At 40.9% G+C, this 18650-nt stretch overlaps 1 protein-coding gene across 10 annotated transcripts in view; it reads right to left on the bottom strand.

The window, feature by feature from the left end:
- Window positions 1–18650, bottom strand: part of LOC140197572 (teneurin-3-like) — a 2811066-nt gene that overhangs the window by 615808 nt on the left and 2176608 nt on the right. The window lies entirely within an intron of this gene.

Raw genomic sequence — 18650 nt, 5'->3', positions numbered from 1 at the left:
CTGCTGTTCTTTTCTTTCTGGGTTTTGTGGCTATTTCAAAAGTCGAGGGGTAGAGTTTAAGAGTCACGATGTAATGATGCAGCTCTATAAAACTCTGGTTAGGTCACACTTGGAGTACTGTGTCCAATTCTAGTCACCTCACTATAGGAAGGATGTGGAAGCATTGGAAAGGGTACAGAGGAGATTTACCAGGATGCTGCCTGGTTTAAAGACTATGCATTATGATCAGAGATTAAGGGAGCTAGGGCTTTACTCTTTGGAGAGAAGGAGGATGAGAGGAAACATGATAGAGGTGTACAAGATATTAAGAGGAATAGATAGAGTGGATAGCCAGTGCCTCTTCCCCAGGGCACCACTGTTTAATACAAGAGGACATAGCTTTACGGTAAGAGGTGGGAAGTTCAAGGGGATATCAGAGGAAGGTTTTTTACTCAGAGAGTGGTTGGTGTGTGGAATGCACTGCCTGAGTCAGTGGTGGAGGCAGATACACTAGTGAAGTTTAAGAGACTACTAGACAGGTATATGGAGGAATTTAAGGTGGGGGCTTATATGGGAGGCAGGGTTTGAGGGTCAGCACAACATTGTGGGCCGAAGGGCCTGCAATGTGCTGTACTATTTTATGTTCTACCTGGAGAAGAAGAATATCAGAGTGTATACTTTGATAATAAATGAACCTTTAAACCTTTGAGAAAACACAATATCTGCATTGTAGCAGATAAAAAACAAACCAAAATGGCTGAGAAACTGAGTAAGGGAATTGACACTGTATGAAGTACTTCCAAATAACTAAGTTCCAAGTCAAAAAAAAAGTACAAACAAGAGAAAATCGGCAGATGCTGGAAATCCAAGCAACACACATAAAATGCTGGAGGAACTCAGCAGGCCAGGCAGCATCTATGGAAAAGAGTAAATGATCGACGTTCCAGGCTGAGACGCTTCATCAGGACTGGATAAAAAGAAAGAAAAAAAATGTACTATGTCTCTCACCCATAGTACTTTCATTCCAAGCTCCACTTTAACCCCTGGGTTGACGGAGCCCAGTCTTACATAGAACCATAGAAACTACAGCACAGAAACAGGCCTTTTGGCCCTTCTTGGTTGTGCCGAACCATTTTCTGCCTAGTCCCACTGACCTGCACACGGACCATATCCCTCCATACACCTCCCATCCATGTATCTGTCCAATTTATTCTTAAATGTTAAAAAAGAACCCTCATTTACCACCTCGTCTGGCAGCTCATTCCATACTCCCACCACTCTCTGTGTGAAGAAGCCCCCCCCAATGTTCTCTTTAAACTTTTCCCCCCTCACCCTTAACCCATGTCCTCTGGTTTTTTTCTCCCCTTGCCTCAGTGGAAAAAGCCTGCTTGCATTCACTCTATCTACACCCATCATAATTTTATATACCTCTATCAAATCTCCCCCCATTCTTCTACACTCCAGGGAATAAAGTCCTAACCTATTCAACCTTTCTCTGTAACTGAGTTTCTCAAGTCCCGGCAACAACCTTGTAAACCTTCTCTGCACTCTTTCAACCTTATTTATATCCTTCCTGTAATTTGGTGACCAAAACTGAACACAATAATCCAGATTCGGCCTCACCAATGCCTTATACAACCTCATCATAACATTCCAGCTCTTATACTCAATACTTCGATTAATAAAGGCCAATGTACCAAACGCTCTCTTTACGGCCCTATCTACCTGTGACGCCACTTTTAGGGAATTTTGTATCTGTATTCCCAGATCCCTCTGTTCCACTGCACTCCTCAGTGCCTTACCATTAACCCTGTATGTTCTACCTTGGTTTGTCCTTCCAACGTGCAATACCTCACACTTGTCTGCATTAAACTACATCTGCCATTTTTCAGACCATTTTTCCAGCTGGTCCAAGTCCCTCTGCAGGCTCTGAAAACCTTCCTCACTGTCTACTACACCTCCAATCTTTGTATCATCAGCAAATTTGCTGATCCAATTTACCACATTATCATCCAGATCATTGATATAGATGACAAATAACAATGGACCCAGCACTGATCCCTGTGGCACACCACTAGTCACAGGCCTCCACTCGGAGAAGCAATTCTCTACTACCACTCTTTGGCTTCTTCCATTGAGCCAATGTCTGATCCAATTTACCACCTCTCCATGTATACCTAGTGACTGAATTTTCCTAACTAACCTCCCATGCGGGACCTTGTCAAAGGCCTTGAAGTCCATGCAGACAATATCCACTGCCTTCCCTTCATCCACTTTCCTGGTAACCTCCTCGAAAAACTCCAATAGATTGGTCAAACATGACCTGCCACGCACAAAGCCATGTTGACTCTCCCTAATAAGTCCCTGTCTATCCAAATGCTTGTAGATTCTGTCTCTTAGTACTCCCTCCAATAACTTACCTACTACCGACGTTAAACTTACTGGCCTATAATTTCCCGGATTACTTTTCGATCCTTTTTTAAACAACGGAACAACATGAGCCACTCTCCAATCCTCCGGCACCTCACCTGTAGACAGCGACATTTTAAATATTTCTGCCAGGGCCCCTGCAATTTCAACACCAGTCTCCTTCAAGGTCCGAGGGAACACCCTGTCAGGTCCCGGGGATTTATCCACTTTAATTTTCCTCAAGACAGCAAGGACCTCCTCCTTTTCGATCTGTACAGTTTCCATGATCTCACTATTTGTTTCCCTTAATTCCATAGACTTCATGCCAGTTTCCTTAGTAAATACAGACACAAAAAAACAATTTAAGATCTCCCCCATTTCCTTTGGTTCTGCACATAGGCAACCACTCTGATCTTCAAGAGGACCAATTTTATCCCTTACAATCCCTTTGCTCTTAATATACCTGTAAAAGCTCTTTGGATTACATCTGAGATTTTTTTTGTGTGTGCTGTTCAAAAAAAAAGTACGTTCAATTCTTTATTATGAAACCAGCAATGACAAGTGACCAAAACTAAATTTATTAATGATATAAGCGAAATAAACGAAACAAGCAATGTTACATAATAAGTGATAACAGAATAAATGATATTAACAAAGTTAGCAGTCAATAAAAAATACTTAAACCTTGCTCACTCCTTCTCTAACGAAGCTAACGTCACGAAGGGTGAATACGTGACTATGCTAATTTAATTCTACCATGCGCCAACTCACGTGACAAATTACCGTAATCCATAATAAACCATGCAACACAAAGTACAGTACTGACAGATAGAAAATATATACATGGCTCCTACTTGCACGACTTCAATGCCTGTTGCTGATGACAGAGCCCTGAAATCTGAGTATCATGTACCACCCCAGATGTGGAGGGAATTAAGTTGTTGAGTACTCAGCACCCTATGTTTAGGAGTAATTCCAAAGGCTTCAAACAACAGAAATGTGCACTGCATTTTTGTCTTAATGTGCAAAACGTCCTAAAGTGCTTTACAAGGGCATGCAGTGCAAAACAAAATTTCTATGCACAACAGAGCAAATCCTGAGAGGAGGCAAGAAGTTGAGTTCTCAAGAGAAATTTGAAGAGGGGAGGCTTTTATAGAGAATGCTTAAACAACTACAGGCTCTTTCTTCACTGAATAAATACTGGGAGGGTAAAGATGTAGATAGCACCTGAGCTGGGGGAATAAATCAGATTTGATTACATTAGGTGTGTTGAAATTGCTGATATGGAAGGATTGAAAATTTAAATTGATAAGCCAAGTAGATCAGAAGGATGAAAGGTAGTGTGGTGTCTGTTATAGAAATTGACACACGTGCATCATTTTCAATCAATAAGAAGTTTGTTGAGGATTAATCCTGGGAGGCGACTGACAAGAACCTTAGCAACATTGAATCTGGCTGAATTAAAGACAAAATCATGGTGACCATTGTGAGGTATAAGAGGCCTCTGTGAAATTCTCTTTGAGTCAAAAGTCATGGAGTCATGATCATTGATGGGTCAGCATGCTACAGAAACATGAGCTGCTATTCTGAATAGATATAAAAGTCTAAGAAATTTTGACAGTAAAGTTAGAGCCGATTTTGCTGCAGGGAAGTCTAGAACCAGGGCAAAATCAGCCATATAGGACTATGATGAGACCTTTCATCTTCCAAAGGATGATGAATGTCTTAATTACAAGACTACAGATTCTTGGTTTTTGAGTAACATGTTCTATGTTCTATATGAGTATAGAAGAGAAAAGTTTATTTTCCTTTAAAAAGTTTGAACTTATTTGGTGATCTGACAACAAAGTTGAAGGTCCAAACTTCACCTGTATACTATCTTGAATCCATTTTCTTACAAGCATTTACAGACAAATAAAGGAATACAATAGAATTTATGAAAAACTATACATAATCAAAGACTAACAAACAACCAATGTGCAAAAGACAAATCATGCAAATAATAAAATAAATAATACTGAGAGCAAGTGAGTCTATAGGTTGTGGAGACATTTCAGCATTGAGGTCAGTGAAGTTATCCACGCTGATTCAGAGGCCTGATGGTTATAAGATAATAACTTCCTGAACATGGTGGTGTGGGAGCTAAGGCCCCTGTACCTCCTGAGCATAGTACTAAGAAGAGAGCACGGTCTGGATGATGGGGGTCCTTGATGATGGATGCTGCTTTCTTGTGGCAGCCCTACTTGTAGATGTACTCAATAGTGGAGAAGGCCTTTCCTGTGATGGGCTGGGCTGTATGACAATGTTCCCTCCAATTTTTTTATATAGCTGAATGGACCAACCATTGCTCTGAGCATGAAATTTTTACACGGCCTGAAAACTGAAGGTTTTTTTTGGGGTCTGGGAACGATCAAAAATTTTTCCCATATTATTAAATGGTAATTGCTTATTCACTTTCTGACATTCCAGCTTACGAACCGTTTCATAGGAACGCTCTACCTTCGGATAGCGGGGGAAACCTGTACCTCTGATAGTACAGCACTCCCTACAGTGTAACACTAGTTCAAATATCTGCTTAAGTACCTTTTAAATTTGATGAACATTTTTTTTGTCATGACTGCTTTTTTTTAGTTAGTGACTTCCAAAATCTTTCCATCATCTGGGTTTTGGAAGGTTCTCATCAGAGCTCTAAACCCTCAGCTAAGAAAACATCCCAAAGCAGATTTAAAATCCAGGTACAATGGATAATTTCTAATTGGGACATTTCTAATCTTCAAAGTTTAATGTTCTAAGTAAATTTGTTGCCAAAGTACATATATGTCACCATATACAATCCAGAGATTCATTTTCTTGTGGGCATACCCAATAAATCTATAATAGAATAATAACCATAATAGAATCAATGAAAGACCTCACCAACTGGACATTCAATCAGGGTGCAAAAGACAAACAACTATGCAAATACAAACAGAAAGAAATAATAATAAACAATAAATATCTCGGACATGAGATGAAGAGTCCTTGAAGGTGAGTCCATAGGTTGTGGGAACATTTCAGTGATGGGACAAGTGAAGTAAAGTGAAGTTATCCCCTTTGGTTCAAGAGTTTAATTGATCAGAGGTAGTCATTGTTCTTGAATCTGGTGGTGTGAGTCTTGGTGCTCCTGTACTTTCCGCTTTATGGCAGCGGTGAGAAGATCTGGGTGGTGGAAGTCCCTGATGATGGATGCTACTTTCCTGCAACAACACTCCGTGTAGATGTGCTTATTGGTGGAGAGGGCTTTACCATAATGGATTGGGCCATATCCCCTACTTTTTATAGTATTTTCCATTGAAGGGCATTGGTGTTTCCATTACAGGGTGTGATGCAGCCACTCAATATATTCTTCACCACACATCTATAGAAGTTTGTCAAAGATTTAGATGTCACGCCACATCTTCACAAACTTCTAAGGAAGTAGAGGCACTGCAGTGCTTCCTTTGTAACTGCACTTGCATGCTGGGCTCAGGACAGATCTTCTGAAATGGTAATATGTACCGAGGAATTTAAAGTTACTGACTCTCTCCACCTCTGATCCCTTGATGAGGATTGACTCATAGATTTCTGGTTTCCTCCTCGTGAAGTCACTAATCCACTCCTTGGTCTTGCTGACTTGTCTCCTTAGGCAGTCTGTTGGGTCAGGAGTTGACTTGCTTCCAGAATGATTCAATGGTGGGAGTCTGTTTTACAGCAGCTACCATAGGGATCTGACAGTGAGACCACAGCCTCTACTACTAAATCTATAGTTCCGGTAAAGATATACTATAACAATAACTATGCAGTAGTTATAGTATACTTTTACTGGAGGAAGCTAGAAGGTTCATCAGGATGAATCCCGGGCTGAAGGGGTTCCCTTATGATAAGAAGTTGAGATTAAGTGTCTACCTCATTCAGCATACTGAAACATTCTGAAAGAGTTTGATGAGGTAGATGCTGAGACTGCTTTGATTTTTATATGTTCTTATGCATCCATTAACCACAGTGGCCCAACTAGGTGCACTATTCTGACACTCAGACAGCTGTGTTCAGGAGGTTCCTTTTTCAAATTTCACTCTCTATGCTTTTAAGATGATCCCCAAGTCTCTCCTTCATCCACTGATGCACTTGCTTGATTGTCTGGTGACTAATTGCACTCAGAAACTCTGCCAGGTGCTGAGCTACCTTGGGGAGGAGAAACCAACAGCAAGAAAGAAAAATTCTCTCCATTGCCCCTATTCCTTTCCATGTGGGTATCAGAGAATAATGACAGCACTTGTCTGAAGCAAGTGACAAAATATAAGACATTCAACGGAAATTTTTCACGTCAGCAACTTCTCTAGGATGAACTGAACTGAAAGTTGACACTTGCGGAAAAGTAGCTTTGTGTGAGTTGGAGTCCAGGTCCACCATTAGTCATGATGATGAAGCCTAATATCTTGCTTCCCACTGGAAGCCATCAGTGTCTCCCTCTCACTGCTCCGATGAGCCTGACTAATGATCATTTCAACCCTAGAACTGTGAATATATGTAGCAAGCTGCCATCCGCTCATCATCTGTCTGTCCTGCCAGGCGGCTGCTGGAGAAGGGATATTCAATCCCGAATCACTTAAGCCATCACTTGCTGCCATTAAGTTCATCCGTCAGGGACACACAGAACCCAGAGTGAAATAACTCAGAGTGGGGTGATCTGAAAGCCTTTCAAATGAACAACGTTCTTTGCATCAGGTTACAGTCACAGGCATTGTGCTACCGAGAACAGGTTCTTTAACTACAGTAATTGTTCCCTTCATAAAACATTAAAAGAAGAGCAGGTGATTGAGTGCTACTTAGCCTGCAGCATTGTGTTAAGCTGTTGTATCAATCACTTTTCTACATGAAAAGTCGTTTAGATGCTTACTAGAAAAATAATATTACATTAAATTATAATTCACATTATATCAACTAATTGTATGTTAATGCAAATAGAATTTTTCAAAAACAGTTGTTTTCAAATTAAATGTTTTCTTTTCTTCTCATTATAGGTTTATGGCAGCCCTCCTGGGCTTACATAAGTCTTTAGAAAGGTTTTATGATTTTTTAAAAAATTAAAAATCCATTCCTCTGTTACATTCTTTCTGGTTGTTGGAGAGTTTACTGATTTGGATGATTTAAAAGTCTGTAGTCAAACAAAACATTGTTGAAGGTGAAATCCTAACCCCTCTCACCTCAAGGATCAAAGGTCAGGCCACCCTATGGATGTGTTTAATTTGTATAGTCTTTCCTTGCAATGGGGAGAAGGCTTTTTAAGAATTAAAACTAGGCTTGTAAGGCCATAGATAATAGAGGTCATAGAACCTTATGTCATGGAAACAGGCCCTTTGGTCCAGTGAATACACAACAAACATCAAAAATTCATTTACACCAATCCAACTCTGACCCTATTTCATTCACCCCACATTTCCCTCAATACTCTCAAGATTTTACTATTCATCTGCAAACAAGGGGATATTTACACTGCTCAGTTATGCCTGGGATGTGAGAGGAAACCAGAGCACTCAGGGAAAACCAACACACACACACACACCTTGCAAACTCCACACAGAAAATAAGCATTAAATCCCAGTCACTGGAGCCATGAGACCAGCTAAGTCAAAGTCACTGTGCAATCCCTGGGATGAAATTTAACATTTGCCGTTTTAATCTCCTTTCCTCTTCACCAAGCAGAAGAATGTCACACAACTGATTTTAGCTTTTGAGTAGCTCACAATCTGATCATTGCTGATGTGTCGAAGCTGCTCAGCTACTTTTTTTTAACCAAAGTTAACACTCCTACCTCTGACATTCACAAGAGTAAGTTCCAGGTCACAGTTCACTTTAAAAGGCATAAAGGGTGGCCCGGAGGTCAGGGTTAGTGTAACACCAGCAACAGCATGGGTTCAATTCCCGCCACTCTCTGTAAAGAGTTTGTACGTTCTCCCTGTGACTTTGTTGGTTTCCTCTGGGTGCTCCAGTCTTCTCCCATTTCCAAAGATGTACTGGTTAAGTTACTTGGTCGTACGGGTATAATTGGGTGGCACGGGTTCATTAGGCCGTAAGGGCCCAAAAATAAAATCTTTATAAGAACTAACAAAGTGGATATTGAGAAACTGTTTCCTCCAACCTGACATTCTTTGAATAAGACAAGTGGTTGGGCAATTTAGACAGTGATGAGAGAAACTGGTATACATAAAATGCTATGAACCTTAGATATTCCCTATACTGGAAAATTAGACCAGATCAAAGGAAGTGGCTCAAAGCAGGAGGGTGGAGCTGATGACAAAGGTAGAAACATACAAATTAGGAGCAGGAGTTAGCAATGAGGTCCCTCAAGCCCGCCGTACCACACAGGGAATATACCTTTTTTCAGAGGTGTTCCATGATTTCCTGTCCAAAGGCAACAACTTCAGTTTAAGTAGCTAAACACATTTTGGAGCTTCATAGAGAATTAACTAATGAAATCTGATGCAGAATCGCTTCAGGAAATATTAGACCTGATGACCAAAGATTTGGTGTGAAGGAGATCTGCCAAACTGTTAGCTTCCATTTTGCTTCTTTATGATCAAGAATTCCTCTGCCTCAGGTCATCACTCACTTTGTCTGTTAATCAGTTACAGCCCTGAAACCAATCCTAAACTATTGTGGATCCTGTAGTGTAATGGAGATGTACAGCACTGAAACAGGCCTTAAGCTCTACTATGTCTATGTCCATTAGTTGCTTGCCTACACTAATTCCATTTTGCATTGCTCTGAGTTTGGAAAGGAAAGATATATTACAAAAGTAAACTAGTACTAAATATAAATAAAACATATTGTAAAATATTTTATAATTATATGAAATGGAAATGGGTGACTAAAGTGAACATAGGGTCACTTGGAAGATAAGAAGGGTGAATTAATATTAGACAACGTGGAAATGGCTGAAGCTTTGAATGACTATTATGTGTTGGTTTTCACGGTGGTGGATCCCAAAGAGAGAAGTGAAAGATATAAGGGGAAGTGAGGACCTCGATACAGTAGCCGTAGTGATGAGCAAACTGGGCCTCAAAGTAGACAAGTCCCCTGGTCCTGATGGGATGCATCCCAGGGAAATGAAAGAAATGACAGAAGTTACACCAGATGTGTTTCTGATTATTTACCAAATTCTCTAGACTCTGGACAGGGGGGAATTGAAAGACAGCAAAAGTCAAATCACTTGTTAAGAAGAGAATGTAGGCAAATGTGGGTAACTATAAGCATGTTAGTTTAATATCTGTAGTTGGGAAAATACTTGAAGCTGTCATTGAGGAAGAGATAGCAAAATGTTTGGATAGAAGTGTTTCCATCAGGCAGACACAGTATGGATTCATGAGGGACAGATCCTGTTTGACATATTTACCTGAGTTCTTTAAGGATATAATCAGTGCAGTGAATACAGGGCAACAGTTCGATGCCGTATATCAGGATTTCTAGAAGGCATTTGATAAGGTACTGCATAAAAGAGTGATCAATAAGATAAAGAAACATGGATTCGGGGGCAATGCATTAGATGACAAGAGGATAGGTTAAACATTAGAAGGCGAGGGGTGAGGATAGATAAGTTTAACTCTGGTTGGCAATCAGTGGTGAGCACAGGGGTCAATGCCTGCCCACAATTACTCACAATATACATGGACAATTTGGAAGATGGGGATCGAGTGTAGTGGATGACACTAAACTGAATGGAAAAACAAGTTGACTAGAGGATGTAGGGAGTTTGCAGAGAGATATAGATAGGTTAAATACGTGGACTAGAGTCTGGCAGATGGAGTACAATGTTGGCAAATATGAAGTCATCTACTTTGGAAAGAAAATTAGAAGATCAGATTATTATTTAAATGGTGAAAGATTGCAGAATGCTGTTGTGCAGAGGAACGTGGGAGGACTTGTGCATGAATTGCAGAAAGTTAGTTTGCAAGTGCAACAAGTCATCAAGAAGGAAAATGGAATGTTAGCCTTCGTTGCCAGAGGGATTGAATTTAAGAGCCATGATCTAATTGAATGGTTGAGCAGGTTCAACAGGCCAGATGCCCTTACTCCTCCTATTTCTTATGTCTGCATCTTTCTTTCTGGGTGAAAAGCTTACCCCTCAATTCTCCTTTAAAGCTAACCCTCTTGCATTTTTGATACCCCTACTCTGGGAAAACGACTCACTATCTACCTAATCTATGCCTCCACCAGATCACCCCTCAGATGCTCCAGGGAATAAACAAACCTAGCCCATCCCATCTCTCTCTCCATAACTGAAGACCTCTAATCTTGGTAACATTCTGGCAAACATTCACGCTACTGTCACCAATCCAACCACATCCCTTAGCAATGAGAACTACACACAATAGAATCTTAGTTATTTCCTCATCCCTCACCTTCCCTTGTTGTTTTCTCCAGCTCTGGATTTGACTAATACTGTATCTGTTAATTGCTCTGACCTGAAATATTAACTCTGTTTCTCTTTCCGCAGATGCAGACTGACCCGCTAAATGTTTTCTGCTCATATTTCAGGTTTGTAATATTTGCATTTTTTTCTTCATTTTCACAGAGACTGTGAAGACATAGTGGCACAGACATCAGTGATGCTGCCTGACAGTTGCAAAGACCTGGGTTCAGAATTGACATCCAATGCTGCACGCTCCTGCTGTGAATGCATGGGTTAATCGCAATGTGTTAAGTCATTGAAATTTCACATGGCAAATGTGCAGAGGGGTGATGGCATTGTGATGGGAAAGTACAAATAAAGCAGAATTATACACTTTTGCCTTTGATGCACTAATATTCCTAGAGTGAGACTAGGGGAACAACAGGCACTGGCAAGAAAGGAGATCATTCAGAGGGCTCAACATCATCATCATTATGTGCTGGGTCATATGAAATGGGTAATCGTGGTCTCATGACCATGATTGTTCTTGGCAAATTTTCCATAGAAGTTGTCTGCCATTGCCTTCTTCTGGGTAGTGTCTTTACAAGACGGGTGACCCCAGCCATTATCAATACTCTTCAGAGACTGTCTGCTTGGAGTCACTGGTCACATAACCAGGACTTACAATATCTATCAGTTGCTCATACGATCATCTACCACCTGCTCCCAAGTCTCCACGTGACCCTGATCGTGGGGGGGGGGGGGGTATTCTAAGCAGGTGCTACACCTTACCCAAGGATGATCTGCAAGCTAGCAGAGGGAAGGAGCATCTTACACCTCCCTTGGTATCTCCACCCTGCCACCCAGAATGCTGGATGGCACAAAAAAGCTCACTGAACAACCTCAGAATTCAAAATCATGAAAAAAGTTCCAGATTCTGAAAATCTGAAATAAAAATGAAAAAATACTGAGAACACCATGCAGGTCAGGAAGTATCTGTGGAAAGCAAACAGGGTTAACAGTTCATGGTGAAAACCCCTCTTCCTTTGCTGATTCCCAGTAGGAACGTGCTGTGTAACTTCTTCTGCCTCCTGACATTTTCAGTGAGGTGGAAAACCGGCAGCAGAACCACTGTCGCTATCTAGCCCCCTAACACCCTTAAATCTAATTTCGCCCTCTGCTACCTTAAATGCATTTTAGCAATTCTGTTAAATTAGCAGAAGAGGCATGTGATCTAAGTGAAAATGCAAGAGACTGCAGATGCTGGAATCTGGAGCAACAAACTTTCAACCCAAAATGTTGGCAATTCCTTCCAACACCCACCTGCCCCACACACACAGGCACACAAATGCTGATCAGCCTCCTGAGGTCTTCCAGCAGATAGTTTGTGCTGTGATTTTGGTGAATTCAAAACAAGTGTTGCAGTCTGTTAACCAAAGCCTCATGAAACTGGAGATTTCCCACTTCAAATTTTAGCATTCTTGCAAGAGAGGTACACAACACTCAGCCACTGGAAGCCTATTCTGAGCCACACACACACACACACACACACACACACACACACACACACACACACACACACACACACACACACACACACACGCAAGATCCTAGAGGAGCTCAGCAAGTCAATCAGCATCTATAGACAGGAGTAAAAAGTCAACGTTTCAGGCCGAGACCCCTCATCGGCACTCGATGGGAAGGGGGTTCAAGCCAGAGAACGAAGATGAGGGGAAGGAGGGAGTACAGGAGGTAGGTGAGTCGAGGTGAGAGGGAAGGTGGGTGGTTGGGGAAGGTGGGATGAAGTGAGTTCAAGGTGATAGGTGGAAGAAGTAAAGGGCTGAAGATGAGAGGATGGTAGACCACAGGAGAAAGGTAAGAAGGAGGGACACCAGAGGGAGCTGGTGGGAAGGTGAGGAGAAGAGAAGGGGTAAGAGGGGAACTAGAATGGAGAATGGACAAAGAGAGAAGTGGGAGCAGTAAAAAAATATTGGAAGTTAGAGAAGTCTATTCTGACATTCCAATGGGAGGGAGCTGAACTTCACTTTGACTCAGAGCTTTTAGCCACTTCTTCTGCATTTATTTGACACTTAATCTGACAAAAAAACATTGGGAGGAGACTCGCAGCTAAACAAGCAGCTAGAAACTTCTCAGTGCCTTACTTTGGTTAGACATTTGGGCTTAGCTGGTCAAAGTCCCAATGCAATGGGTATTTCTAACCAGTGCCTAATGTTTTGGAAGTGAATTCTTATCGGGAAAGCATGTTTGCTCTCCAAACCAGGTAGACAGAAACTAGAGCTAGGTATATGCCTGTGAACAACTGGCTTGATGACTGATTCCTCCTGGTCTCAAATACCCAGTTGACCAAAAGAAAGAAAGGGAGAGAGTTCCTGCTTTCCTATGTTCAGTCAACACACAATAAAAGTTGTTGGTGACCGCAGCAGGCCAGGCAGTATCTCTAGGAAGAGGTGCAGTCGACGTTTCAGGCCGACCTTCGTCAGTCAGGAAGGGTCTCGGCCTGAAACGTCGACTGCACCTCTTCCTAGAGATGTTGCCTGGCCTGCTGCGTTCACCAGCAACTTTTATGTGTGTTGCTTGAATTCCCAGCATCTGCAGAATTCCTGTTGTTTCCTATGTTCAGTGTTCCTTTTTGTTACCTCTATAGAAAAGGTGGGTGTTTGGCCGTGAACGTGTAAGAGAAAAGCACTGACAAGATGTATTTTCTATGCTAATCCCCTGTTCAGATTGATAAGTCTGTCTGTCTCGGTACCATATCGGATGCGGATGTTGCTGATCATGGTTTTCCATATAGATCTATTCCTTGTTCTTTTGATGACTTCCATTTCCTCGATGTGTAGCCACCTGGCTAGGCTTTTGATGTACATAAGCCGAGGCCTTCCTCTGGGTTTACTCCCCTCAATCTTTCCAGAGAGTATGAGTTTTTCTAGTTCATCTTTCCCCATGATGAGTCCTAGGAATCTAGGTTGTCTTTCTCTTATTGTTGGTATGAGTGATCTAACTGCTTGGGCTCTTCTAAGAACTTCTTCATTTGATGTGTGTGTGATCCATGATATTTTTAACGTTCTCCTGTAGAACCATAATGATAAGAGCAGATGGAAATCTAGCGTAGAGAAAGGGTGGCAAAATTACTTGTTTTCTGAATGGACCATTGAGTTTTATCTAGGAAAATCTGATCTGTTTTGCTCAGAAATTCATACAAGTTACAGGACTAAGACAGGCTACTTGGCTTAACTCGTCTGTTCTCTGTATAGCACTATTTGACCTCAGCACATATTCTTCCATTCCTCGCTCTTCTTCACAAAATTATTTTCATGTTATTTCTTTTTATTTAGAGATACAGCGTGGAATAGACCCTTCTGGTCCTTCGAGCCATGCCACCCAGGTAACTCTAACCTAACCACGGGACAATTTACAATGAAAAATTAACCTACATTGTATGTTTTTGCACTGTGGGGGGAAAGCGGAGGACCCAGAGAAAACCCATGCATTCTATGGGGAGAACGTACAAAGACTCCTTGCAGAGGATGCCAGGATTGACCTGCAAACTCAGGTGCCTGGAGTTGTAATAGCATCGTGCTAACTCTTATCCCACTTCTCTTTGTTCTATTTACCTTAACAGCTCAATATGCCAGTTGGCTCAGCATCTAATATGCTCTCAGGGCTCCCCTGATGTTAATGTTAAGTTCTGGAGAGGCAACTTGCAAGTAATTCTGGAATAAATAGCTAAGACTTTATTTTGAGCTCCCTATGTACCATTGTCATTTGTCTTATGCTCTTTTAGATATTAAGAATCCACAGAGAACACATCTGTCCATCACTGGAAAATCCCTCCCCACCACTGAGCACATCTACATGCAGAGTTGTCGCAGGAAAGTGGCATCAATGATAAGGGACCCCCACCACCCAGGACGTGCTGTCTTCTCACTGCTGCCATCAGGAGCCTCAGGACTTGCACCACTAGGTTCAGGAACATTTCATACCCCTCACCATCAGGCTCTTGAATCAAAGGGGCTAACTTCACTTGTTGCATTATTGAAATGTTCCCACAACCTTTGGACTCACTTTCAAGGACTCTTCATCTCAAGTTCTTTATATTTATTGTTATTTATTTTTTTTCCTTTTTTTTTATTTGCACAATTTGTTGTCTTTTGCACACTGGTTGAACTGGTTAGTGCAGTTTTTCATTGATTCTATTAGGGTTGTTATTCTATTGTGGATTGATTGAGGCAGCTCACAAGAAAATGAATCTCAGGGTTGTTTATGGTGATGTATCTGTACTTTGAACTTTGAACTTTCTTTCATTGAGCAAAATACACAATGCACAAAACGAATAATGATGAAAAACAATTCAGAAATTCTACATGACTTTAAAAACTTCAGTCAGTAAGTTCCCTGAATGTATATTGGTACTGATAAACACTACCCTCGTGCAGACAGAATGAGTTTATTTGTTTTAACTCTACGAATACTCAAGGGTTACAATTTCCTATTTCTCTGAAAAAGAATTAGCAGAGATGGAAATAAAGGAGGCAAGCATCTGTGAAAAAGGAAAAGTTCATGAGAGAAAAAATCTAGATTGACAACCTAATGTTCCTGATGAAGATGAAATTTCCACAGCTATATATTCTAACCATCAAAGTAAATGGGACAAAATTTATTTGTGACCAATCACTCAGGCAGAGTTAATGGCCCATCCTAAACTGTGGAACTGGAGTTACCTTAAAGTCAATCAACAATGAAGGAATATATTGGTTAATGAAATGAGATTTAATGATCATTATTTCCAGATCAGCTCCTTCTAATCCTTTCCTGCCACCTATGGCATTAATTAAAATCCAATTTTATAATTTTGCTTGCGACTTGAACTCACCAGTGGAACGTAGACCATTGTTACTGTACAATCATTTTACTGTACAATCACCTAAGTCACATACAGACTTTTGAATCGTTATCACTCTAATTTTATACAAACTTCCTTTGATTCCCCTGTGGCTGCATCCCTTCTGAACCCCTGTTTGTGTGTCAGGGTGGTTTCTTGTTTCTGATAATTTTTTCCTCCAAATTCTACTCTCGCAAGTTTACCTGAACAAGGTTTAATTGCTGTAGTGACTTTCTTTGTCTTTTAAGGATTGTTGTCTCTTTTATTAATTGAACAACTTTCCTGAAGCCTACAGTCAGCTGGTGAAACCTTTTCAAGTCACCAAAGGAATTCATTTCAAGCTTGGATATCAGCACTTTGATAATTGAGTTATTACTTTTGGTCACCTTATGCCACATTGGATGATGTGTTCTGGACAATACTGGGTGCAATCCAATTGAGCAGTGCATTCTCCAACAGGAGAGAAGATAGATTTTCCTCTCATCATCTTGACAACTGCTGAAATAGTATGTGTGGACCTAAGCTGAGACTCAAATCAGACTTAACTGTGATACCTTGCATTCATGCAGGAAGAACAACTACTTAAGATTCCAGAGACCTTTGCTGATACCTATAGTGGACATTAATTTTTCTTATATATTTATTTACAGGACGTGGGCATCACCAGCTAAGCCAGCAATTATTGCCCATCCCTAGTTGCCCTTGAGAAGGTTGTGATGAGCTGCCTTCTTGAACCACTGCAGTCCCTGAGGTGTAGGTACACCCACCGAGCTATTAAAAAGGGAATTTCGTGATTTTGACCCAGCGACAATGAAGGAATGGCGAAATGTTTCCAAGTCAGGATGGTGAGTGACTTGGAGGGGAATTTCCAAGAGGTGGTGTTCCCAGGTATCTGCTGTTCTCATCCTTCCAGATGGTAGTGGTCGTGGGTCTGGAAGGTGCTGCCTTAGGAACTTTGGTGTGTTGTTGCAGTGCATCTTGTAGATTGTACACACTGCTGTAACTGTTCATCGATGGTACAGAGATCGGTTACTTGTGGAAGGGGTACCAATCAAGTGGGCTGCAAGAAAAATTAGAGGCTGCAAGAAAAATTAGAGACTGCAAGAAAACATATGATGAAAAATACCTGGCCTTGCACTGGTCCATGGTGTTTTTTATTCTGTACTTTGTTGCTGATTATCCCTTGGCTGGAACCCATATTTTAACTTTGTTTTCATTAATTTATGTGATGATGTCATCATTGGAAAGGTCAACCTTCATTGCATTTCCTAGAGATAGCACTGCTGGGCATTCTTTTCGGACTGTTGTTATTACAACCTCACAAGATATCTGCAGCAGTACTCCTGCGTACAGACCCACCAATAAATAAGAAACAGTGCTGTGAATCAAAGTCATCACTGCAGGCGATAGTGAGCGAATGTGCCTGCTACCTTTCTACTTCTCGGTGGTAGAGTGTGGTGATTGCCAGAAGTGGTTAAATAGGTAATGTTAAAAGATTGTTCTCAGCAGTTACACAATAAATGAAAGTGAACAGGCTCACAGCTTAAACAAAAAACATTGAACACAAACTATGAATTGACTTTCAAAAACTCTACAATTCAGGTTCTCAGTATTTTTTATTATTTGTTTCTTTTTGTTTTTGAACATTAGTTGCTTCTCAGTCTTTGTGTGTAGTTTTTCAATGACTTTATTGCACTTCTTTGCTCTACTGTTAATGCCTGCAAGAAAATGAATCTCAGTTCCAGGAAGGAAGAAACAGTATCTAATTCAGTTAAGTGGAGTCAATAAATGTGGTGGCGTATTATTGGGAATTACAATTTAGATGGAGCCAAGAGAAGCTATGACCTGATAAGAAGCTAACCTGTAAGCTTGCTCTGCCCATATGCACATTTTTCTCTCTGATATTAATAGGAAGAGTATCTCCCCAAATTTCTGAATGATCAGTCTTAGCTCTGGTGCTCATTGAGAGCTTCTACCTTTACCAATGTGAGACAACATCTCTCTGAGAAACTGTTGGTAGTAGGTGAAGAGTTGTTGGCAACCTCACTTCTCCCCTTGGCCATCGGGCAGAAGATACCTGAAAGCATGCACAGACTCAAGAACAGCTTCTATCCCACTGTTATCAAACTCTTCAATGGACTTCTTGTGTGATAAGATGGATCCTTGGCCTCAAAAACCATCTGGCTATGATCTTGCACTTTATTCTTTACCTGCACTGTGCTTTATTCCGCATTTTTATTGTCTTATATAGTTCCAGCTCAATGCACTGTGTAATGACTTGATCTGTATAAACAGTATGCAAAACAAACATTTTAGTGTATCCGGGTAAATGTGACAATAATAAAGCAATATAATGTGTGTGGACCAAGGATCAGTTAAAAAAAGCAGGAAATCAGAATGGATTGTGTGATGTTGAACCTAAAATCTCAAGGAATCATAAAAGAAACATTAACATCAGTTCACAAATTCACTGGAATCTTAATGTCAAATTAATGTAGAATTAAGAGCACCTGTGTTTTAGAAATAGACGCACTAGAGTTATATCTTGATCAGGAATGTGCTTTGATTATAAAACTATTCAAGTATTCTTTGTTTCTTGCCCCTACATGGTCTCACCTTTTTCTTCTCTGCCAACTAATTCAGATTGACAATCTCCAAGGTCCCGGATTTAACGGCCTCTTAGATGACAACAATTTTTTTATCACATCAGCTGCGGCTTTTGTTCTCTAGGCATTGAACTCCGGAAACTCCCCCCCCATCTCTCTTCCTCTCACTCTCCTTTGAGACACTCATTAAAACCTACCTCTCCCCAAGCTGTTGATTACCTGTGCTAAACCCTTCTTAATTGGGTTGGTGTCAAGCTTTGTTTGTAAGTGCTCCTGTGAAATTCTTTGGGTTGTTACCTACCCCTAAGGCAGCACAAATGACAGTCATTACAATGTAAATTTCCTTAAG

The sequence above is a fragment of the Mobula birostris genome, chromosome 5, assembly GCF_030028105.1.
Source record: "Mobula birostris isolate sMobBir1 chromosome 5, sMobBir1.hap1, whole genome shotgun sequence".
NCBI classification, from domain to species: domain Eukaryota; kingdom Metazoa; phylum Chordata; class Chondrichthyes; order Myliobatiformes; family Myliobatidae; genus Mobula; species Mobula birostris.
The sequence above is the reverse complement of the archived record's forward strand: the minus strand, read 5'-3'. Positions and strand labels throughout refer to the sequence as shown.